We start from the raw sequence: 26,060 nt of genomic DNA, 5'->3' as shown, positions 1-26,060 counted from the left end.
TGGCAAATACTTTTTCCCAGTCTGTAGGCTGGAATTCTACTCTTGATGGGCATTTGGGTATCTCCAGTTTAGAGCTACTACATGTGCTGCTGTCATGAATACTCTTGCACATGTATGTGAAAACATGTACACATTTCATTTGAGCATATATGCAGGACTGAACTACTGGCTTACAAACATCATTAAATTTTAAAAACAAAATTAATTACCATGAGTTGGTTATATTACTGCATTTTAAAATCTCAAACCAAATTAAAAATTCTATCAGTTGCTGAATATTATAATGGTTCTATTGAGTTTAAATTTTACTGTGACTGCAGTTGTAAAATGATGTACATTTAAAAGCTCAAGGACACAGATAGCCAAAAAAATGGGAGAAGTAGAAACAGAGCACATATTTCTTAGTCTGGAATATTAACTCCTTTTCCAATGGTCAGAAAGATTTGGAATGAGATAGGATGACTCCAAGTTTCATTTACATCCATGGTCCCGGTATAATTACTAGTAGAATTCCATTTTTCTAAAGTCACCTAGATAAGGAGGAACACTTGAGCATCTGAAATTACTACTACTGAAATATCAAGAGGCAAAAGTACAGCTTAGCCGAGGGGGTCTGCAAGAGACACTTTGGACTATGGGGTAGAAGACTAACAAATTATTGCTAATTGATATGTAGGTGATGCAATCCACCTAGTCAGCTGCGTCATTGTGTCCCCTCAGAAATGGCATGCATACTCTGGGTGGAAAGTCATAGTTACAAACAAGGGAGGAAGCAATGCAGCAGTGCCCAGACACCAGATGAACACATATGAGACATTCTTGTGAGTGCAGGGACATGGGGGAAAAGGTATGGGAGAGGAAGAAAATATTTGAGGCATGGAATGATTAACTGGCAATGGGAAAGGTACTATAATGGCTTCCAGTGGGATCTCAGTGAGCTACCAGCTCAGCAAAGGAAGCTCCCAAGATTCCGGACAACGTGGGCGATTAGCTTCTGGGTGTCCACTGCTTTGCCACTGACAGGAAGATTTCCGAGGAAATTGATACTCAATATGGAATTCTTTGCTGCGGAAGTTTGACTAGCTAGGAACTTGAGTGACATGGACCTCATGGCATCTCAGCCAGGGTGTAGTTAACTAAGTAGACAAATGGAATCCTGTGCGGTACCAGAACCATCTGAAAGCAGAGCCTACAATCTGTGACCACCAGAAGATATGCCCTAATGGTAACTGCAGTTTGGTTCAGATGAGGCACCTTCCTTTTCCCTGCCTGGTTTCCTTTTGTTGCTTGAGTCCACTCAGAACTCCATTCTCAGGTCTGTGGTCAGGCTTAAGCTGAAGCATTGCTTCTGTTCTGTAAAATTCTGTATATGATTCCTAAGTTTCTATAGGAGGTGATCTTTGTTCTTGTCCTGAGAAATAACAATGGAGTTTTAGCAAATATCTGAAATAAAGACTACACACACACAGACACACACATGCGTGGCACATCATGAAGACACAGAAAATAGAGATATGAAAGCAAACGAAGAGTAAACAATAAAATCGATTCTTGCTTGGATTTGGGACAGTAAACATGAGAAGTTAATTCAGAATTGCTTTCCTTACCAGAGAGTTCGATCCCATGCAACAATATAGTTTTCAAAATACAAAAGTAGCATGTGGGACTCAAATAGTTAAAAAAAAAAACAGACGTTTTCAGTATCTTGACCTCACACATCTGCGGTTTATAGTTCCATAATATTTTACTTGGAGTCAATGAACACTAAAATCATCTTAAAAAATATTTAGAGTCTCTTTCACAACAGATTCCTGCTCCTGCATTATAAAGTGCAGATTAATACTGCATACTGAGAAAAGTACTTGAAAAAGTAAGTGTTCATCTTTAAAGGCTTAAATTAATGAAAGAATAAAAGTCCCATTCTACATTAACAGTCGATTGTAGAAAACATAAATTGTGTGCCTACTCCATGTCAGGGTGGTTCTATGTATTCAAATAAACTAACTGCATGCAGTAAGTAGGTACTATTACAACTCCTTTTTTTTTTTTTTTTTTTGAGTTGGAGTCTCACTCTGTCACCCAGACTGGAGTGCAATGGCCGCTCCCGGCCACCACAGCCTTGACCTGCTGGGCTCTGGCGATCCTTCTGCCTCAGCCTTCCAAGTAGCTGGAACTACAGGCACGCGCTACCACGCCCGGCTAATTTTTTGATTTATTGTAGAGATGAGGTCTCGCCAAGTTGCCCAGGCGGGTTTCGAACCTGAGGGCTCAGGCAATCCACTCACCTCAGCCTCCCAAAGTGCGGGTTTACAGGCTGAGCCACTGAGCCCGGCACAACTCGTATTTTTCAAAAAACTAAGAAACTTATGTTTATTTAGTGTACACACGCATGAAGTTTCCATTCTGGGTCCCAGAGCCCAGAGGCTTAGCCTCTGTGGTAGTTCCATTAACTATACTGTTAATGGAATTAACAGTTTAAAACTATTGATTAAATAGTTTAAAACTATTTCCTCCTTTGTAAAATGGGACTCATAATATGATTTCCATGAGGATTAAAGTGCATATTCCAAGTAAAGCAGTTAGCGCAGTACACATTTTTAGGTTTCATAAAATTTCCCCCTCAAATTCTTTAGTCAAGGAAAGTTACTTCATTTGAAAACATGGAACCATCCGGACATAGAGTGGGCACACAATTTATGTTCCCTACAATTGGCTGTTAACATGGAATAAGATTTTTATTCTTTCATTAGTTTAAGGTTTTAAAGATGAACATTTACATTTTCAAATACTTTTCTCAGTAATTGAGGATGCAAGTAGCCCTCACATCAGTCGTTTTAGAAAACTTAAAGTAACATTTACCACAATACTACAAGAGAGGGCTTGGCAGTAGTGGGACACTGTCCAGGGGTAGGGGGTAGGGAAGGGAGTACATCACATCACGAAGGGTACCTGAGCCTAAACCAGAGGAAGTGAGAACCAGTGGGAGGCCCAAACTTCACCTGGACGTAGAAAACTTATGTACCTAATCCTGACATGTGTCCCACATCTTTAAAATAAAATAAAGAAAAAAAAATTTTTTAAAAAGAAAAGTTAAAGTAGAAGGCTTAATGGAAGAATGTGGACACCAAAGTCATACAAGCTGAATGTACGTCTTTCACCTACTAATTACATGACTTTGGACACTTCACTGCCAGGAAACTATTTCCTCTCCCGTAAAATGGGACTAACAATATGGTTTCCATGAGGATTAAAGTGCATATTCCAAGGAAAGTAGTTAGTGCGATACACATTTTTAGGCTTCATAAAGTTTCCCTCTCAAATTCTTAGTCAAGGAAACAGCCTCAAGATGTCACCTGCTCTGAGCTGTTGCCTCAAGGCAGATGAAAATTGTTCACGCCCTTAGTTTTCTCCAGGAATATTGCGACTGTTTTATCACTCAACAGTTCAGTCTTTCTCAAGGCTATTCAAATTTCCAAATTTCCTCATTAAGCTGAAGCTCATTGTCTTTTACTGATTTTCACCTAACATTGGGAAAAATTGGCAATAATTCTCTCCCACAGATTTTACTTCTATGCCGATTTTCAACTCGTTTAACTATTTTCATCCATCAAATACTTTTAACTTATTTTCTCTTAGGTTTTAGACTAACTAGACCTTTCAGAATCTACATCTAGTTGTACAGTACCTTTTGAGTGCATACATAATAACCTGCTGCAGTTTCCTCTAGGTATACCTCAAGCATCATCTTTTATTTGTAGCTTTCTGTGATCTCCCCAGGCACTCCTGTGTGTGGAACCTTAGAAGGGCTTCCCATTTCACCCAGTACAAAAGATAATGATCTTCTGTGTTTCACATAGAAAAAAAAAAGAGCTGTTTCCAACTTTAAAAAAAAAAAAAAAAGGAGCTGTTTTATCAGAGGCCTTCGTTGAATATCCCATGTGAAAGAGCAACCCTCCCCCAAGTCTTTTCAATACCCATGTCACCCTTACTCTGCTTTGTTTTTCTCATAGCACTTATTGTTACCTATCACTAGTGTATTTATTTGTGTATTGTTTGTCCTGCCTTATAGCCTCCACCATAAGCCCATAAGGTTTGATGTGTTCATCGTTGTATTCTCAGTATCTAGAACAGTTCAGATAAGCTGCTATTGATTTTGGCCACATCAATCAGATATTTTCAGACACAGGTACAAGAATTTTTTTTTTTTCCTGGCACAGAAAAGCCAGAATTGTGAGCCAAAAGATGAAAAATGTTAGGAAGATATAGAGAGGAATCAAAGGAATGTGGAAGGAATTTACTCTTAGTACTTCTAAGTATCAAAATATATTTTCTGACCCTTTTGTCTGCTCTGTAAGTCATATTAAAAGCATCTGGAGGTTTGCGGACCATTGAATCTATTGTATACACAGAATGTGCTCAATATATGTTGTAGAATAGATAAATAGTATCATTTCTTTCTAATCTCTGTAACTTAAAAGCTTAAAACATTCTGTGGATCAGAAGCTCAAGGTCTCTGCTTGCATATTTCGTGTTCCTCGGTCCACAAAAATCTTTGTTTCTTGATCTTTCTGTTTCCCTAGCTTCACCTTAAATTAACCTCTGCAAAATTTGTCTTTATTCCAAGTTCCTTTTATTTCATCTTTTGGCTCATCTCTCTTGACTGCCTTTTTCTGTTTCAGGTCATCAGTTCTTACAATTCTTCTTTGTAAGTGCTTTCAAATCTATGAAGACAGATTGATCCCTCTCTTTCCAAACTCCAGTCCCACATCTTAAACCGTTTATATGTGGAACTCCTATGGTCCTTAAAATTCATTGCCCTTCTAAATTCTGGGTTGTGATCTTGAGTTCTACCATAGTACTGGTGATCTAGGCACTAAACCTTGGAGACCTCCTTACCTTAGCCTTTGTTACCATTTGTTTCAGACATTATTTTATAAAGCCGGGCATAGTGGCTCAAGTCTGTAATCCCAGCACTTTGGGAGGCTGAGACGAGAGGATTGCCTGAGTTCAGGGATTCGACACCAGCCTGGGCAACTTGGTGAGACCTCGTTTCTACAATAAATCAAAAAATTAGCCAGGTGTGGTGGCGCATGCCTGTAGTTCCAGCTACTTGGAAGACTGAGGCGGAAGGATCTCCTGAGCTCAAACAGGTCAATGCTGTGGTGGCCGTAAGTGTGACACTGCACTCTACCCTGGGCAACAGAGTGAGATTCCAACTCAAATAAAAAAAAAAAAAGAAATTTTTCGTATCCAGCCCTGAGTGTTGTTAGGATTAGAGACATGTAACTCTAGTATGTATTTTTTCTACTTCTGAAAATATACAGTGAAAGCGTGCTACCCTCTCAAAATGTTTGCAAAAAGTTGAGGGTATATTTAACCGTACCAACTAAATCGTTTCCTAACCTATCCTGGTGGCTTGTTCTCCCAGCACCAAAGGCTACTGCTAATTCCTCTGGGAAGTGAAGTCCTTGGAATTACCCCATCTCGGTCATTGAAAAATAAGATCCAGGCAAAGACTGCAAAATTTTTCTCACAGTTCTAACTCCACCTAGGAACTCAGCCAAAGTCAGTATTGAAAACACTTTATATTAGAGCTTTGTTAGGAATCCTGTGGCCAATTCATTAAACCACTCCTCAAATTCTTGGCCATAGCTCCCCGAAGCAATTCTTTCTTTTTTTCTGTTCCTTTCCAACCTTTTTCCACCACATCCACTGAACCCATTACTCCCATCCTTGCATTCCTTACAGAAACCCTACTTGACTCTGGTGTGTCATTCTTAGAAAGTATGCTGTATTTGCTTTGCTATTATTTCATTTATATATTTTTTACAACTATTAATAAGTGAGTCTGGACTATACATTTATTTGTGCCATTATTACTTGAGTTTGCTAGCATCATAAAATAACTTTTGAGGCTTTTCATTTTTTATGATGATCTGCATGATTTAAAATGAGAAATACCTGTTTCTTGAAGGGTTGAGTGACTGTACTCATAAAACCATATGAACACGTTTCCTTTTTATATATTCTGCTATATTGTTTCAGTTAATCAAATCTTTTGTAGTTAATTGAGTGTGAGTCATTGTCAATTTTGCCCAATGTTTCTTGTTTTCTAATAAATGTACTGGAAGCTATCAACTTTCCTCTGAATGTCTCTATCAGACACATCATCTACAGTTCCTTAATGCTTTTTCCCCTACGGCCTCCCAGGCCTCTGCCCTTCAACACATAGTCCATAGTCAAATGTCTCAACAAGAGAAAAGATTCATTGAGTGGAAAATATTGTATTCTAAATTGGGCTTCTCTGCATACAACATATAATTGGTTTGTTTGTTTGCTTACTTTTTCAATTGTTTTAGTCTAATTTGAGAGTCCCTTTTTACTTGGAAATTTTATTCATTCCTATTTATTGGGTCCCTTATATTATGTTTTTTTAATCTTGCTGTCTTCAATTTCATGTTTTATATCATCATTTATATCTACTTTACTTCTTCCTGCCTCTTCTCATCTTTTGTCTCCTTATTTTCTTCTCTAACTCTTGCAGGATGAAACACATTTTATATGCTCTTTTTTCACTTTTCGTGGTTTAGAAGTTCTAAATGAATCCCAATTCTTTTCATCATAGGTCTTAAATTCCTGAGATACATGTACAAACCTGGCTTTTCAGTGAATATGGAGACATAATCAGTATCTATTTTTCACCCTTTGAAATGGAAACACCACTAACATGTCTTTATTTGGCCTTTTCTTCCATCTCTCATGTATTTTTTTTATTTCTAGAATAATTTCAGGCTTACAGAAAATTTTTTTCCTTACTAAATAAATCACACCCCACAATTCCACATATTACTTTTGTAGTCATTATAGTTAAACTTATTCACTTATTTTATGTAATTTTCTTATTTTTAAAAAATTATTTTTGTAATAAACTATACTGAAATTTATTTTCAAATTGTCAATAATTGCTTAGGTTTAACAATATAATCAATCAATTATTATTCTTATGCTTTAATATGTACCATGTCTTCTTTCTTAAATTAACTGTAAACTTATGAAATATACCTTGCATAATTTTTTCTTAAAAATGCACATGAATAATCTGTGATGTTTCATTTTCAATAAAATCTTTATATTTCCCAAATATTTGCAGAACAATAATTACAAATTATATTTTCTTCAGGATATTGAGAACATTGCTGAATTTCTTCTAGCAATTGTTTTGAAGGCTGAGAAGTCACATATCAGTCTGAATATTAGTTACGTGCTATGCTTCTTTTACTGCGAAAACGGAATTCAAAAATTTCATCAGGATGTGTCTGAATATGCACATGTTTTCTTCTTTCTTTTTTTTTTTTTTTTTTGAGTTGTAGTCTCACTCTGTCGCCCAGACTGGAGTGCAGTGGCCGCTCCTGGCCACCGCAGCCTCAACCTGCTGGGTTCTAGCGATCCTTACACATAGCCCAGCTAATTTTTTATTTATTGTAGAGATGAGATCTCGCCAAGTTGCCCAGGCGGGTCTTGAACCCTTGGGCTCAGGCAATCCACTCACCTCAGCCTCCCAAAGGCACGGGATTACAGGCTGAGCCACCGACCTGGCTATGTTTTCTTATTTCTGCTGAGTACATCAAAGACATTCCATCTGAACAATTGGATCTTTCTTCAGTTCAGGAAATTTTTCTTTCTTTAGTTATTATATCTACCTCTCTGTTTTATTCTTTGCTCTTTCTTTCCATTCTTTTTGATGCATACTGAGTTTTCTGGCGCTATTCTCCATTGTTCTTAACTTATTTGCCTTTAATGTTTTCTATCTCTTTGTCTTCTCTAGGTTCTGGACTTTATTCTCCATGTCATTAATGTGACCTTCAGCTCTATCAGTGCATTCTTTGGCCAATATGTATATGTATGTGTGTATGTGTGTGTGTGTGTGTGTGTGTGTGTGTGTGTGTGTGTGTGTTTATTTTTGCAGTCATATTTTATTTTCTAAAATCTCTTTTTATTCTCTGATTGAACCTTTTTTTCCAGGCAGTTTGTACTTGATTTATGGCCTTTATAGCTTCTTTAATCTTTCTAAGATTGAACTGAAATGTTTAAATTTTCTATAGGTCAGCTGTGCTATTGAATTATCTTTGATTATGTTGCCATTTCCTAAATTATTTTGCTTTTATAGATTTGTAAATGAAGTACTGGAATGATTACCATAAGTAATTAGTATTGGTTTTGTTTTCTTAGAAGTTTTATATATCTGATTTCTCACCAACTCATCTTCCTAAATAATGGGAAATCTGATTAGACTTTGAAGTTGAAAGGGAAAGGTTATGCTGGTTAATGGGTTCTTGTGTGGAAAACTGACAAGGAAGGCAAGACCCCTTTCAAATGCCAAAATATGAAAATATATAGAACACTACAGTGTATTTCACTGCTGCATTGAGCTACTTAACCCTTCCCATCCTTATTCTATGTCTGTGTGGGTTTAAAGTCATCCGGGCTCTGAATCATTTTGTTTTCAACATCAAGATCATGTTGAGATTTTACCAACTGTCTTGGCCCAGCAGAGTTTTCACTTTGTTTTGAAAGCTGTTATTATTAGGTTTATATCCTGGAGGCAAACACTTCAGCCAAGCCCTATATAGAACTGATCTGGTTGTTTCACAATCCTTTAAATGAATTATTACACTAGCCACCTTATGGTGAGTTTCTATTCCTAGACTACTTTAGTCTGACTTGAATTCTGCAACTCTCCTCTGTGCTTATTTCGGATTTCTCAGCTTTGATTTTTTTTTTTTATCAGCAAGATCTCCAAACTTTCTCTAGTCCACTGCTTCAGACTTTCACTTTTTCAGCATTATTACAGATTTTGAAAAATATATCTCTTCTATTATTTCAAGAGATGTTAGAACACAAAGAAATTAAATGCATATAGTTGCCCGCTATCTTGAGTCAGAAAACTTACATTGTATACACCCAGCTGAAACACATACTCTCATACTCCACTACACACCCACTTATACAGAGGCATTTATCAACTTTTCTCAGCTTTTTATTTGCAATGTATTTTTTTTTAATTGTCATGGACACAAACTTAGTCAAAACCTGTGTACAGAAGGATTTTCATAGTTCCCTAACTTTTTTATTTGTGCTTCATCATACTTCCGTCCAGATGATTCAGCACAAAACCTAGAACTGCAGTGTGACCTCAGGCACTTTTGCCCTGTTATTTAAAAATTATATTAAAAGCCATATTTATGACTATGTTGGTATAAAGATGACTATAATCTAAACTATACTCATTATTATGTATTCATTATTGTTATATTTATTTTGTTTTCCTGAATTAAAATACTTTTGTGAGCCTTTAAATTTACTGTGGGCTCTAGACACTGTGCCTGCTATGCTTAATGAACAAGTTGGCCCTTATAATATTCCCAGCTTAATCTTCATAAACATTTCTTCTCCTTCATGTAAGCGTGTGTGTGTGTGTGTGTGTGTGTGTGTGTGTGTGTGTGTGTGTGTGTGTGTGTGTAGAATCCATTGACTCTTCAGTATGTATAAGAAAACTGGAATTCTAAAAACATCCTTCCCAACCTATATTCAAAGTCATCATAATTCATTCTAAGCTATTTTTCCAGTCATACTTCCCATCACTCTTTGTTCTAGGCCCTGTATCCTAACTTTCTGAGATCTTCCCCTTAACAAAACTGAAACTTTATCACTTCCATTCCCCTGTCGCTGCTGATCCTTGAATCTAGTCTCCCTCCCCCAACTTCTACCTTTACTTATCAATCTATTGTCTCTGAAGTCAGTGTTTGTGTTCATGCTTACTATCTTGTAGACATTATGTAACCTTGATGTTCTTCTGTTTTCTCAACTGTAATATGAGAGAAATGATAGTTTCTATTGAAAGGGTATGAAGGGTTGAACACAATATTAAGAACAATAAACAGGACTTCTGGAGCATTTACCACGTGCCACTCACTCACCACTCACTCATCTAAGTATTCTGCATACAGAATTTAACTCAGTGCTTGGCACAAAGAAAGTATTCAATTTAAAAATTTGCTGAGATCAGGGATTCAGGACCAGCCTGGGCAACTTGGTGAGACTTTGTCTCTAAAAATAAATTAAAAGATAAGCCAGACGTGGTAGTGCATGCCTTTAGTTCCAGTTACTTGGAAGGCAGAGGAGGAAGGATCCCTTGAGCCCAGCAGGTAGAGGCTGTAGTGGCCTTGAGCGTGCCACTGCACTCCAACCTGGGCGACAGAGTGAGACTCCAACTCAAAAAATAAAAATAAAAAATAAATAAATATTCTACTATTTTTCTGCAATATTACTCAATAGGGAAAAATGCTACTAAAAAACAAACTTCCTGGACATCAGCCACAGAGATTGCTTTCTCTTCTGACTCCTTAGCATGTGTTATGCACATTCGTCATTTGATAGTTACCACATACCATTTAAAAACGGAGACATTGCTTTGTAAATCAGCTTTTTGGCTCTTCTGTAGGTAGTGAGTTATCTCAACTGGTGGTTCACAGTCAGTGACAAATCAAACTCCTTGTTCTACTTTCCCTCCTTCTCACTACTGCACTTCACTAGTCTTAAAAAGTTAAACAAATAAATAAGTCAGTTTTGGGTTTCTTGTACGATATGCCACAGATCCTTACAAACTGCAGAAGCTCATTATCTATTAGTTGATTGATTGCTTGGTTGACTATGTGACTTCATATCAGGCAGCCCAAATTCTACTCAGCTGACATGTACTGGGAGAAAGTGGTGCAGTCAGCAGCAGCCCTCCCTTAACAAACAAACAAACAAAAATCTTGCAAGTTTCCATTCCTTTTGCTCTACTAACAGCAACTCTTTGTCCTCTATACTAGTACAGAATCAAATCTAGGATCGCCCATTGCTTCACATATGACTAATGGAAAACTGCACATGTACCATCTTTACAGTAAGAAGGGAGGGCAGGTGACTGATTTAGTGGTACAATTTGCCCCTCAAGTGGTATAATCTACCACCAAAATAATTCCCTTAATCAGGAACAACAGCAATTGAAATACCACTATTAGTCATCTGTATCACTAAAGATTTATTATTTTGAGTTATTGCCTTTGAGGATAATTATAAATTCTCAAAGAGGCCTAATACAGACTAGTTTTTCTGAAAAAGTTAGTGATTTATTTTCTCCTGGACACTTAGAGCAGAGCACTGAGAGACAGAATGGGGGAGGTCAGAGCGAGAAGGACCTGCAAAAAGAAGAAAGGGTTTCCTAAAAGAGAAGTGATTTTAGAAGACAAACTTTGCCTACTTCAGCATTTGGTTTGTTCAGAAGTCACATGCCTCTTTGGAGCAGAAGGCAATCTAACAGTTCTAAAACATAGACCATACCCTAGAATTCCCAGACCAAAATGAATGAATATGAACCCAAACTTCCTACTTTGTATGATGAAAAAAATGAAAATGTTGAGTGTTTAAATTACTTCCTCTGAACTCCTTTCACTTCTAGCTATAAAAGTTTAACCAAAATGATAATATTTCCACTAGGTATAAAAAATAATTATGACTGACTGTTCTTCACATTTCTAAGGCAATGGACTGTACATGTAGTAATGTTGCCAATTTGCTTCTACCATCCCAATACGCACAAATCTTGTCTCTATTATCCTGTATTCAAATGCCCTCCAAAGACAGTCTAACTGCCAGAAGGTTTGTGTGTAGATAAAGTAAAAGAAGACAAGCTCAGAAACAGTCACCCCTAGAGGAGTTATGTGAGGCAGATGTTATATTGTAGTGACTGGCAATAGGACATGAGAGTCACACAGATTTGGGGAGAAACAGAGTCCCATACTGTATGCTTTGAAAAATTTCACAACTCCTTGGAACCTCTATTATTTTATCCACAAAATAAGAAAACAACAAATGACTAACAATTAGGGTTAGGGTAGGGTTAGGGTTAGGGTGTGCTATGAGGATTAAATGGAATCATACTTGGGGAGTCCCTGGAGCAGTGTCTGGCATGGTCTCCTCATATATAGTGATGGTGGAATCAGTAACAGCTTCCTTTAAGATCCTGCTAGGCCTTTTTGAGAATTGCTGAGGTGTGAGTTCCACAGTTCAGAGGGCTTCTGGATTAGCAGGAGAGACAATCACTATAAGAAACTTGCATGAAGATGTTTCCAGCTCTAATGATCAGAAATGGCCCAGGAGGTTGGTCACCATGAAGCCAGAGTGCAATAGATAACCTATTGTCTTACACACTTCAGTTTTTCTAAATTAATTCAAGAGGCAGCTGCAACTTCCAAGGACTCCTTAGTAAATACCATACCTTGGGGACTTTCCAGATGTTTCCAGATCTCTGCAATGTGTGTGGTAACAAACAGCTCCAATCAAAGGCAACATTTCCCTGTGGCGTCCAGGCACATCAGTGAATGGCAATCACGATCCAATATTTCATAACTAATTTATTGCCGGTGAGGATTAAAAGTTAAATGAACAATTAATAAACCTGCTGCCACTGGGGAGCACATAATATTTGGCCACAGGGCTAGGTTACTTCTTGACACTCTTCTTGCCCCTACAACATCCCCTGGCATGTAGGCAGCATGTTTTAGCCACATGCACTGACTGCTGTGTAGAGGTTGTCTATAACACAATCTCAGAATTCACTGTTTAGAGTTGAATTTCCATAAAGAAGTTTAGAAAGTTCCCATCAAAAATACAGGTTTGAAAGTCAGGTCCTGGTGGCCCAGAGAAGCATAGAGAGAATTTCTGTTTTGCTCTGTAGAGTTTGGCCTGGGAAGAGTATGTTTCTGACAGAGCAATTGTAGAGAAGCAACAGTGGAGTCCAGTGCCCAGGAGACTGGACTGGACATCTGTCCCACTGAATCTTGGACTTCCAGCCCAAAAATATGGCAAATATATGTCTGAAATCTGCAAGGTAAGTGTGGAAGTACTGACTGAGCTGGTGGTACCTAATAATGACATAAGGCAAAATCTATAGCTGTGTGGCTACAGTAGGATAGAGAATATCATAGAGTAGTAAAAAGTACCATTCATTTAGGGCTTGATAAACAAAAAGCACTATTCTAAGAGCTTTTGTACATTATCTTCCACATAATTCTTCAAAGTAGCTGCTATTAATATCCTTATTTTACATATGAGAAACTAGAAGCACCAAAAAATTTAAAAGTTAAAGAACCAGCCTATGGCAGATAAGTAATCATAGAGTTAGCATGAGATCCAAGGGTCTGGTTCACTGATTCAATGCCTCCAGGATAACATCCGGGGACACATCAAGAAGGGGAAAGGGAAAAGACACCTGACTGAATTTACTTAAAATAGTATGCATTTTAAACTGAATGTGGCTAACATTTCTTGAAATGGCAAAACTTGGGCTCATGAGCTAAGTAATAGACAAAAGTTATATATTTTTGGAAAACCTGTTTCTTGACTATGAAAGTTCATGATTGCTGTACCCATAATAATATTTTATTTCCCCATTTTATCTCATTTGCTGTCTTATGAGGTATGAATTCCCTGCTTTATTTTGTTTCTCAGTGGTGGTTTTAGGGTTTATGGAGTATATCTTTTACTCATCATTGTCTACCTTCAATTAATATTATACCATTTCAAATATAGCATAAGAACCTTACAACAGCATACTTTCATCATACATCTGCATGTGTTTTAACTCTCACAATATGCTGTTACTACTTTTACTTTAAACAAGTAGCTTTTTAAAATATATTTTAGAAATAAGAAAAAATGCCTTTTATTTTTACTGTCTGTTTACCATCTTCTGTGCTTTCCTTTTCTTTCATTTTTTTTGTTTTGACTTGGAGTCTTACTCTGTCACCAAGACTGGAGTGCAGTGGCCGCTCCCAGCCACCGCAGCCTCGACCTGCTGGGCTCCAGCGATCCTTCCGCCTCAGCCTTCTGAGTAGCCGGAATTACAGGCAGGCGCTACCACGCCCGGGTAATTTTTGGATTTTATTGTAGAGATGAGGTCTCACCTGCCCAGGCGGGTCTTGAACCTGCGGGCTCAGGCAATCCACTCACCTCAGCCTCCCAAAGGCGTGGGATTACAGGCTGAGCCACTGAGCCTGGCTTGTGCTTTTAAATTCTTTGTGTAAGCACAGCTTTCCACCTGGTGCTATTTTCCTTCTACCTGTACAACTTCCTTTGACATCCTATTGGTAACAAGTTATTCCTACTGGTAATAAGTTACTCTACTGTTTCTGGAAGTCGTTTTACCTTCCTTTTACAAATATATTTTTGCTGGGCATAGATTTTACATTGGCAAGACTTCTCTTTTCTTTCAGTCACTTCTTTCTCTTTTCTTTCAATCAGCTGTTTCTCTACTATCTTCTGGTTCACGTTGTTCCCAACAAGAAGCCTGTAGTCCTTCCTATCTTTATTTCCTCTGTACACAACGTATTTTACCCTCTCAGGCCACTTTGAAGATTTTCCTTTCATCACTGCTTTTAAACTATTTGACTATGTTGACCTTGGTATAGCTTTCTTCTTGTTTCTTGTACTCAGGGTGCATTGAGCTTCTTGGATCTACCAGTTTGCAGTTTCCATCAAAATTTGAAAATTTTAGATTATGATTCTTTAAATATTTTTCATTTTCTCTCTTGTTCCTTTCACTGAGGAACCCAATTTCACATATGTTTGGCTGTTTGAAGTTGCCCCACAAGTCTCTGACGCTCTTTCCATTTGTTTTCAGTCTTTTTTCTTCTGTTTAATTTTTGATAATTTTAATTGTTATGTCTTTGGGTTGCTCATCTTTGTGCAGTGTCTAAGTTTATGTTAATTCCATTATGTATATTTTTCATCGAGACATCTTTTAGAACCTCAATCTGGGTGTTCTTAATATCTTCCATGTACCTAACTTAACATATTCAATCTTTTCTCTAGGTTCTTAAACATGTGAAATATTCTATATTTATATAACATGTTACAATGTCAGTCATAATGTCCTTGCCTAATAATTTTATCAACAGCATCATTTCTGGATCTGTTCCTGTATTGATTTTTCTCCACATTATGGTTTTCATGTAATAGATAATCTTTTACTGAATGCCAGACATGGTAAATTTTACCTTGTGGGGCATTGGATATTTTTATATTCCTATAAATTTTATCTGAGCCTTGGTCTGGGACATAGTTAAATTATTTGTAAATGAGTTCTATTACACTGTATTGTGACTATAGTTAACAATAATTTATTTCATGTTTTCAAGTAGCTAGAAGAGAGGATTTTAGATATTCCCAATACCAAGAAATGCAAATGTCTGAAGTAATGTACAAGCTAATTAGCCTAATTTGATCATTGTATACACGTATCAAAATATCAGGCTGTACCCCATAAATATGCACAATCATTACATGCCAGTTAAAAGTCAAATTGAAAATTTTATTGACCTGACATACCATATTTAGTTATTCAAATTATTTCACGCAGAAATCTTATGATATCATTTCACAAAATAACTGTAGATTCTTTTTTTTTTTGCCGAATATATAAATTCTCAACCTAGTTTAATTTACATTTTCTGAAGCCCTACTAATGGAGTTTGACACACATCCTCTTTCATTACACTGAGTGTTAATTCATGGGTAACAGTGTCTTTGGACAATGATTTTGATGCTCTTGTAACTTTGACTTTTAGTCAAGTGAAAGGGAACTCCTTTTTAAAAGGCAGTAGCTTCTGCAAAGAGTACTTAGAATCTTAGCAGCCAAAGCATTTGTCAGTTATTCCTTTATATGGTACTGGGAATTTAATTGATTAAATGGACTTGATTGAAACAGATAGTTTTTCATTTCAATGAATTCTTTGCATTAAGCTATAATTATTACTTTTCCTTTAAGCTACCTGCCATATTTGTGACATTGTTTTAACTGTGTTATAAGAAAACAACTTTCTTCTTTAATTTTATTACTTAAAAATGTATTCCATGATCAAATATGATTTTATTACATGTTGAAGTTAATATTTTAATTAAATCAAGGAAGATTGCTTTAATTCTATAGAAAAGATTTAATAACATAATAAACACTAACATTTATTGGGTGCTTATTATATGTATGCTATTTAAAGGTTGTAAAATTCTTGTTCTGAATATCTATTTTGCAGAAACTCACTACAATTAAATGTATAAACCTGTTATGTATGAAATCCATTATCTGAAGACTCCTGTGCAATGTGTCCATTTTTAACTCATTAATCAGTGTTTAAGTTATTGCATATTGATTACTGAAGCAAGAGTAGTGGTTATATGTAATCCCGGCCACACTACTTACTAGCTTACGTGTCAGATCCTGCTTCTGATGAGATATAGATATAGAAACGTATTTATATATAAATTCATGCATAATCCTCTGAGATAGTTACTAGTAATTAAAACAACTAAGCAATTCCTAGTGAATATCAGGGCTTAGATTTGAAATGGGCCATTGACACCTATTTCTGTTAGCTGATCCTACTGAATACCAACTCTATCTTAGGTACTGTTCTGCATTCACCCATTTACTCTTTACAACAACCTTATAAAGTAAATACAATTATTATCCTCATTTTATAAATAAGAAACCTGAAACCCCAAGAAGTGAAATAACTGTCCCAAATCATGTGACTGGTGAGAATACAGTCCCAATGCAGGCAGTCTCATTCTGGGCCCCCATGCTCCAACATTGTACTCTCCTGCCTCTCCAAGCACATTCTTCCTTCTTCTAATGGCTCAGAGACCTTCCATCAAATGGGATCTGTGACTTGCCTACTTCTATGCTATTAGTGAGGTAAAGGCAAGGGTTAAAAGCAAAAGATCCTCTATCCTCACTGTGTCCAAGCCAATCCCATAATTACAGAATTGTAAAACCTTAGATATTATTTAATTCAATCTCTTCATTTTACAGATGGAGAAATTGAGACCCAGGTTGGTCAAAACTTTTACTCAAGGTTAAATATAGATTTCAGATTTTTGTCAAAGCAGAGCATTTGGCAGAGTACTGGGTTCTCTTGTACAACAAATATTGAACACTCTTGCTCAACAAATATTTGCAGAATTGAATTGAAACCTGGAGTCTTTCTAGAGATTAGATTAGAGCAAAGCTCTATGGTTAGAAATGCTTTGTAGATCTTGGCTGTATTTACTGGCTTCTACACAATAGTGGTGATCTTTCTAGAAATATGTTTCATAAATAATGAAATTACATTGCTGACTGTTGCACTGATGTTCCCAGTTTTCCACTGAGTTAACCTGGAGTTGTTTTGTTTTTGTGTTACAGCCTTAGCTCTCCATCATAGCAGAAAGGTTACATTTTCAGAACAACTTCTCCCAGATTTAACTAATTAGAATTTATTGATTTTTTTTCTGACAAAATAAAGGATATTACTGTACATTCAAAAGAGATATAGACTGAACTTTACTCCAGCAAAGTAGGAGAAACGTTTCAGGAAGTTTGGATAAGAAAAGCCATTTGAGCAGCCCAGAAAATTAATACAACCTAAGAAAGAGCTTGGTACAAAAATTTCATTCGTCAACAAGAATGGGTATAATTGCATTTATTGATCTGAATATTAAATAGCATATATTGATCTGAATATTATTTTCTTTTTTGTTTGCTGAAGGAATTAGAAAATGCCTTTACTTTTATTTCTATTAAAATCCAGGCACTTTCAAAAGATTTGTTTTAATTCTTATAATTAGTTACTTTTCCCCTATTTTAATTAATATATTTTTTTCAAGTCTTTACCTAATGAATAGTGTTCCAGCATGGATTCACATATATAAAATCTAAATAGATAAAATGTGGTTACATTAGTATATTTCTGTTTGTTTTCAGACCGTAGTATGGATAAGGTGTTATTAGACACATCTTTAAAAACTGAAATTAGAGAACAGAGTCTGAGTAACTCAAACACTTTAAAGTCTCCTTTCTTCTTATAGTGTATCATGCTTTTATGAAACATAACTTATTTTGATCATAAATCTCAGAAGAAATTTCAAAATTATTGTTCCATCACTTAAAGAAAGTCTAAATTTTAGTTATTACAGATATTTAAATAAGATTTTGTTATCCAAATATGTATAAAAATACTATTGTGACTATTTATTTTTTTTTTGAGTTGGAGTCTCACTCTGTCACCCAGACTGGAGTGCAGTGGCCGCTCCCGGCCACCGCAGCCTCGACCTGCTGGGCTCCGGCGATCCTTCCGCCTCAGCCTTCCGAGTAGCCGGAATTACAGGCGCGTGCTACCATGCCCGGCTGATTTTTTGATTTCTTGTAGAGATGAGGTCTCGCTGCCCAGGGTCTCGAACCCACGGGCTCAGGCAATCCACTCACCCCAGCCTCCCAAAGGCGCGGGATTACAGGCTGAGCCACCGAGCCCGGCTTATTGTGACTATTTAAAGCAAATTTTTTGTAGCTGACAGTTTAAAATTTGAGAATGTAATGCTTCCCTGGGGCTCTTGGGACAAAAACAAATTTTATAACTCTAGAATTAAAGTCTAATTTTTTAATTTTCCCCCAAAGATTTGCACTGAGTCTACTTAGATGAATTATTTTATGCTAACTTTTTTGTAAAGGACTATGGGGTTTTCTTATTTTTTTAAAGCAAAGTTTCTAATTTTTAATTTACATCATCTAAATTCATTATATATAATTTTTATAATTCTTGCTTATCTCTTTCAAAACATGAGATAAAAACATCAATTATGTGGTAAAATATGATGTAGCTTCTTACCAGTGCAGAAAAACTTCAAAGACAGTCTGTTTTTCTTTTGACTGGAATGCCTGGCTGCAAACCTCTGGGGCTATGAGCACACAAGAGTTGTTTATTCATGAATCTGTGATTTTGCCAAATTGTTTTCTGAAAATTTCTGTGATAAATTATAACAGAGACATACTGCTGTTAAATTTAGAACACAAGTTAAAACTAATAATACCCATCTTCTTTTCCCCATTCCTCAAAGTGCTCAATTATCAGAGAAGGTGGATTATTCATCTCCTGAAAGCAAACAATTGTGGGTAAAAAATAAATGAAAACTTTTTTATCAAATGGTTATTAAACAATGACCCTTTGTTCAGTACAACACATTTATAACAAAACAGGCACTGGGAGGAAATGCTTATTCATTTAATAGAACCAGGATTAATAACAACAACAACAAAAATCACCAAGGATAAAAAAAAACCCCAAAATCTTCTTAGGGGTATATAATTAATAAACTGTGTAAACTTATAGCTATTCCTTTAAGCTGAGCTTGTCACTGACCAACTTCTACCAATAAGCTATTAGTCAAATATAACTGCTTTGATAGCTCAACTTTTAAGTTGTTTATTTAACCGATAGCTGATGACTTCAAGTTCATTTAATAAACTAATATAAAACAAAACAGTAGAAGAAAGAATGAAATACACAATATATCATTCATGTTCTCAAAATATAAAGTTGAAATATAATAGGTGTTTCAATCAAGAAAAAAAGCACTAGTTAAATAAACAAGTCACTACATTACATTGAGCTAGCAGTACAATCATTGGTCTCCATATATTTAGAACTCAATTCACGATCTTCAAGTTTAATAACATAAAATAAATTAAATGCACATAAGTTCTAATTCCTCCCATTTTTAAGTTTTTTTTTAATAATGTTTTGTATTTTAAAGAGAGAAAGCAAAGTTTTTGAAATGAAAGCATCTCTGTGCTTACAGGGCTTTTAAATTTCAGCTATTCTAATAATGAAGATCACAAATAATACCAAATATTTAAGCACATAATTTTTTCTATTTTTCCCTAAAATGAATATAAAAAATTTAATTTTAGCACTGAAGAGTATCAATATAAACATGCCTTTTCATAGATGTGGACACTGAAATATAGAATACTGAGCCAAAACAATAGGACCAAGGAGATATACACTTCTCAGGAGCATAAGAGTATCTACAGCAATAACAGTTCACATAGATGAATGTTTATTATACATCAAGCATGTCCCTAAGTACTCTACATGGGTTATTTTTGGCATATGTACTAGTAATACATCATTTTACAGAGGAGGAAACTGAGGTACTGACTAATACTTGCCTAAAATGGTGGGATGGAGTCGAAATCTAGGTACTTTCTTGTTCTTAATCATCATATCTTGTTTGGGGTTGTCCTCCTTTAAGTAAATTGTTAGCTCTTTTAGGGAAAGAACCATATATTATATATAGTACAGTATTTCTAACGTATTTTTCAAATTGTACATAAGCAAAAACTCACTTCAAAGAACAAAGTTCAGTTTCTAAAAAGTTGTCTCACTGAACTGTATAACTGCTTAACTTTACCTCTTGAACACAACTAATGGGAGCTTTAACAAAGACCTTTAAAAGTATAGTTACACCAGAAAAGTCCTGGAAACAATGGACATAAAACTTCCTTTGATAAATATAGTAAAGAGGAGAGACTTCATGTTAAGTGTTTTAACCACAATAAAAGAAAGAAAGGAAGAAATGAGCTTCAACTCACTGACAAGTAAAAATAATAATAATAATACATTTTAAAAGAAAGAAATATAGCAAAACATCAGAGACTAAATCTTTTAAGCAACTCAAAATAAATTGGAAAAAAAAACTATTATTTCATTATAATATTGACTATGTCTAAATTAAATGCTTGACATCTAAATTACATGGATTGCAAGAGAGACAGACATGGAAATGACGATCTGAAAAATTACTGAAATTTGAGCCTCTTGTTAAATTTTCTAGAAAGCATAATATTTAAAAAATAAAAATAAAAATACTTCCAACATAGTACAATCACTTACACCCAAATCTCTTATCCACCACCTCCTACTGTTGCCACACATACCCCATCTAATCAGAATGAAATTCTTACTACATGACACACCGAAAAGATTACATTGCAGAGTTGAGGAATGGAAGGACAAGGAGGCATGGAAGTCAAGAGGGAGTCCATATCTCTTAAGATCAGTCAAAATATATCCATCATCAGAGAGCACTCCTCTGTGCCTTTTCCACCAGAGCACTGATGTATCAAAGGAGCTAGGAGACACCTTCAGACTTCAGAGGAGGATCAATTAATCAGATAAGTTTCTGGGGACCTTGGGAGAAGTAGGTGATCTCTTCCCTATCCAAGATATTGGAGCAAAAGAGAGGGAATGCGTGTAGGGATAAAAGGAATTTGGGATACATTGGTGAGTCTGGTTCACCTGGAACCAGGTAATTTTTACCTACTAAATTCCTCCTTAATCCAAAAGAAGGTAGATATTTCCTAATTGTTTTTCAATAAAAAAATTAATGCCATTCCCAATAAAGGGTTGTTTTTTAAAAAATTATATTCTAAATATTTTAGCTATTTATTGCTATATAGCCAAGTATCCCAAAACATACTGGCTTAAGACTGCAAAAATGAGCCAGGCTCGGTGGCTCAGCCTATAATCCCGCGCTTTGGGAGGCTGAGGTGAGTGGATTGCCTGAGCCCGCTGGTTCGAGACCCATCTGGGCGACTTGGCGAGACCTCACCTCTACAATAAATCAAAAAAATTAGCCGGGCGTGGTAGTGCGCGCCTGTAGTTCCAGCTACTTGGAAGGCTGAGGCCGAAGGATCGCCGGAGTCCAGCAGGTCGAGGCTACAGTGGCCAGGAACGTGCTACTGCACTCCAGTCTGGGTGACAGAGTGAGATTCCAACTCAAAAAAAAAATAAAAAGAATACAAAAATGTATTATAGCTCTTATAATTCTGCATGTTGGCTAAGCTCAGACAGTGGGTTCTTCTACTACTCCTCAAGATGTCACTGAGTCAATCATATGACTGAATTCCACTGGTGACTCAACTGTGGCTGGAACATCCAAGATGGCCTCTTCTACAATGTGTGGTGGATGCCTTATTATTTTTTTCATGTGGCTGCTCATTCCTCAGGGCCTTTCTCTCCATGTTACTCCCCCAAGTGGATAACCCAGACTTCCTTCCCTGGTAGCTGGCTTCCAACACAGGTCAAGACAAGGAACTGCACAGTATCTAAAAGGCTGAACTGAAAAGTCGCAATATTCTGTGAGTGCAGACAGGTCGCAGGGTCAGCCCAGATTCAAGGAGAGTCTGATGAAAGTAGGAGAGAAATCATGTTGCAAAGGGGCCTGCAGGACAAGAAAGGTTGCTGCTTCCATCTTGGGACAATCTCATACCAAATAAAAGTACTTGTGCAGGGCCAGGCACATGCCTGTAATCCCAGGTAACTCATGCCTATAATCCCAGCACTTTGGGAAACCGAGGGGAGAGGATTGCCTGAGCCCACAGTTTCAAGACCAGCCTGGGCAACTTGGCAAGACAAGATCTCAACAATAAATTTAAAAAATTAGCCAGGAGTGGTGACATGTGCTGTCGTTCCAGCTATTGGAAGACTGAGGTGGAAGGATCACCTGAGCCCAGTAGGTCGAGGCTGCGGTGACCGTGAGCATGCCACTGCACTCCAGCCGTGGCGACAGAGTGAGACACCAACTCAAAAAATAAATAAAAGTACTTGCGCAATAAGTTTGAATTCTTGTTCCATATTATGCTTGACTATTTCTCTGTGGGGAGTACAATGAGTAATGATTTAGTCAGATGACCATCTGCTTTTCATCGACTCTCTTCATTTTATTGTGTGAATTTGGTGAAACACAAAAGATGTACTATTAGCCTTTGCCTAAAAGTTTACCCTGAAGAAATAGGATAAGTTACTAAAGGCCTTTCAATTCAGCCATTTCTCATTCTAGTGCATAAGTCCTGGTAGACCAGAAATCACAGGCTTCCTCACAGGAAAAAATTGAGATCTGGCTAAAATTGTTATTACCTTAGTATAGTTTAGTGTTAATTTTCTCTGGCCAAAGTCATTAAGTAAGCTAATATGCCTATTCAGATCACTGGGAAAATTTAAGAAATAACAGGTAGAGAAAAATAAAATAAAATAAAAATTATTAATTGGGTTTTTTTCCTTAACTTTTTGTTTTCTTCAGTGTTTTGTTTTTTGGCTGCCCACAATTCAGATCCGTTCATATGTTGGCGAATCCTTCATTGTATAAGTTTTGGCAGAAGGCCTTCTACTTGGCAGTTGCCAGAGGTTACATATTGTCTCCCTTTGCCCTGGACAGCTGAATTATTAGCACATGACCTAGAAGGTTCCACCTGGCACACTGAAACCCCTGTTGATCTTGAACTCTTGGCCTCAAGCAATCCTCCTGCCTCAGCATCCCAAAGAGCTGAGATTATAGGCGTGAGCTACTGCATTCTGCTCTAATCATCTTGCTTTTCTTTCGTTTTTCTTTTCCTTTCTTTCTTTTTTTCTTTTTCTCTCTTTCCCTCCCTCCCTCGTTTTCTTTCTTTTTCTTTCTTTCCTTCCTTTCCTCCCTCCCTCCTCCCGTCTTTCTCTCTCTCTCTCCTCCTCCCTCACTCCTTCTTTGCTTCTTCCCTCCCTCCTTCCTTCTTTCCGTCCTTCCTTCTTTCTTCCTTCCTTCCTCCATCAGAGTCTTACGCCGTCACCCAGGCTAGAGTGCAGTAGCATGATCACAGCTCACAACAGCCTCAACCTCCCGGGCTCAGGCAACCCTGCCTCAGCTTTTTGAGTAGCTGGGACTACAGGCACATGCCACCATGCCTAGCTAATTTTTTTTTTTTTTTTTTTTTTTGTAGAGACAATGTCTCATTGTGCTGCCTATGTTGCTCTCAAACTCCTGCCTTGGCCTCCCAAAATGCTGAGATTACAGTCATGAACCACAGCGCCTGGCCATAATTATTTTCTGAGTCTAGTGTCTCAGCCTTCCAGTCTCATTTCAATAAATAATTTCTCAGTTTAAATTATTTAGAATTAGGTAATATTGGAATTTTGTAACTGTAAGTCCTGACTGAATAGCCAAGTGAGAAGATTATTCATTTTACAAATAGTAATCAAATATTGACTACGTACCAGGCACTGCAGATACAGCATGAAAAATACATTTAAAAAAAAAACAGGCAGAACTTCCTGTCCTCGCAGAACTTGCCTTCTAGTGAGGAGGATGGAGGAACACAACAGGAAGACAACAAATAACCAACAAAAAAAGTCAAACGAGTAAAATATACACCCTGTGATATTTGCCACAAGGCGCTGAGGAGAAAAAGAAAAAAGAAAGCAGGAAGGCGGATGAAGTGTTGGAAAGGGAAGTTTGGTCAATGGGGGTTTTGGAATTGTGTGTGTGTGTGTGTGTGTGTGTGTGTGTGTGTTGAAGTCTCACTCCGTCGCCCAGGCTGGAGTGCAGTGGCACACTCACGGCCACCCCAGCGTCAACTTGCTAGGCTTCAGCGATCCTTCCACCACAGCCTTTCAAGTAGCTGGAACTACAGGCATGCACCACAATGCCTGGCTAATTTTCGATGTATTGTAGATATGAGGGCTCGCCATGTTGCCCAGGCTAGTCTCAAACCTGCAGACTCAGGCAATCCATTCGCCTCAGCCTCCCAAATTGCTGGGGTTACACACTGAGCCGCCAAGTCTAGCTCGTTTTGGAATTTTAAATTGGGTCATTATGGGCCCCTCACTGAAAAGACAGTGCTTGAGCAAAAGAGTAACTAAGGATGGGAAGCGGGAGTGTGCCTGGTGTTTTCTGCAGAGGAAAGCCAGGGTGGCTGGAATGACAAGAGAGACAGATGAGGACAAAGAAGTTAGTGACTAGTGAGGAGAACAAAGGGAAGTGCTACAGCCATTGCCAAAACCTTGGCCTGCATTCAGAGAGAGCAAGAAAGGTGCTGGAGGATTTAGATCAGAGGTGTGTCTTGATTTAGTTCTAAGGGGAACAGCTAACACAGGCTGCGATTTTGAGAATAGACTGAGACAGGGAGGTGTACACTGGTGAGACTGGAAGCTGAGAGACCGATTCATTATCTCAATCATTCCAGTTTACAGACATTGGTGGCTTGGCCTAGAAACACTGAAGACTGGATTTGTTATTTGCTTTTTTTCCAGTCTGGTTATCTTTTGTGTTAATTAAGTGAGTTTAGGAAACTAACAGTGGCTAGCCTAGCTTTTTTTTTGCATTATTATAAAATCTTTCTTTTTTTTTTTTGAGCTGGAGTCTCACTCTGTCGCCCAGACTGGAGTGCAGTGACCGCTCCCGGCCACCGCAGCTTCGACCTGCTGGGCTCCGGTGATCCTTCCGCCTCAGCCTTCCGAGTAGCCGGAATTACAGGCATGTGCTACTACATCCGGCTGATATTTTGATTTATTGTGGAGATGAGGTCTCATCAAGTTGCCCAGGCGGGTCTCGAACCCACGGGCTCAGGCAATCCACTCACCTCAGCCTCCCAAAGGCACGGGATTACATGCTGAGCCACTGAGCCCGGCTTATAAAATCTTTCTTAAGCCAACGTTTTTCCAAAGTTTTATTTCTTATTAAAGAATTCACTACAGTAATAAGTTTTTCCGTTCAATTCCCAGTTTTTGTTTTAAAGCTCTCGGACAGACTGCCAACCTCTGGGGCTGGTTCGTGTAGACAGCACATGCTCATGTGGCATTCTTTTGGCTCCCTTGGAGAAATTCTCTGACTCCAACTGAAATTTCCAGAACAAGAAAGTTACTCCTCTGGGTTAAGGCTTTGCAAATGTATCATTTTGCACATGTATGTAATATAATAATTTATCTTTGAATTGCCATTAACACATAAGTTTAAATTAGTTTACTAGGAGATCATTAGAGATAGGGTTAGGAAAGAAAAGGAGAAAAAAGAAAAATTCCCAAGGGAGGAATCCTGTGCAGTGAGGATATGGCTGGTGCAGATCAAGGGGCCCAAGATTCAGGAGAAGGAGAACAGTGGTCTTCTCATCTGCAAGAGCAAAAAGAAGGTGAAACCACCAGGAAAATCTTACTTCTTCCAAAATTACATTTAAAAACGCGTTCACTATTTGACACACAAATAAGCAGGTTTCAGTCACCCAGGGCCTCAGAGAACTTGCTGAACTAAATCTCTTTTAAAAAATCAAGCAGTAGTCGGGCTCAGTGGCTCAGCCTGTAATCCCGCACCTTTGGGAGGCTGAGGTGAGTGGA

At 37.4% G+C, this 26,060-nt stretch overlaps 1 protein-coding gene across 1 annotated transcript in view; it reads left to right on the top strand.

Annotated features, from left to right (window-relative positions):
* The window catches only part of KITLG (KIT ligand), a 169,933-nt gene that overhangs the window by 142,822 nt on the left and 1,051 nt on the right, over positions 1-26,060 (top strand). The window lies entirely within an intron of this gene.

This window comes from Carlito syrichta, unplaced genomic scaffold (assembly GCF_000164805.1).
Source record: "Carlito syrichta isolate Samal-C Ts95f unplaced genomic scaffold, Tarsius_syrichta-2.0.1 Scaffold305718, whole genome shotgun sequence".
Taxonomy (NCBI): Eukaryota; Metazoa; Chordata; class Mammalia; order Primates; family Tarsiidae; genus Carlito; species Carlito syrichta.
The sequence above is the reverse complement of the archived record's forward strand: the minus strand, read 5'-3'. Positions and strand labels throughout refer to the sequence as shown.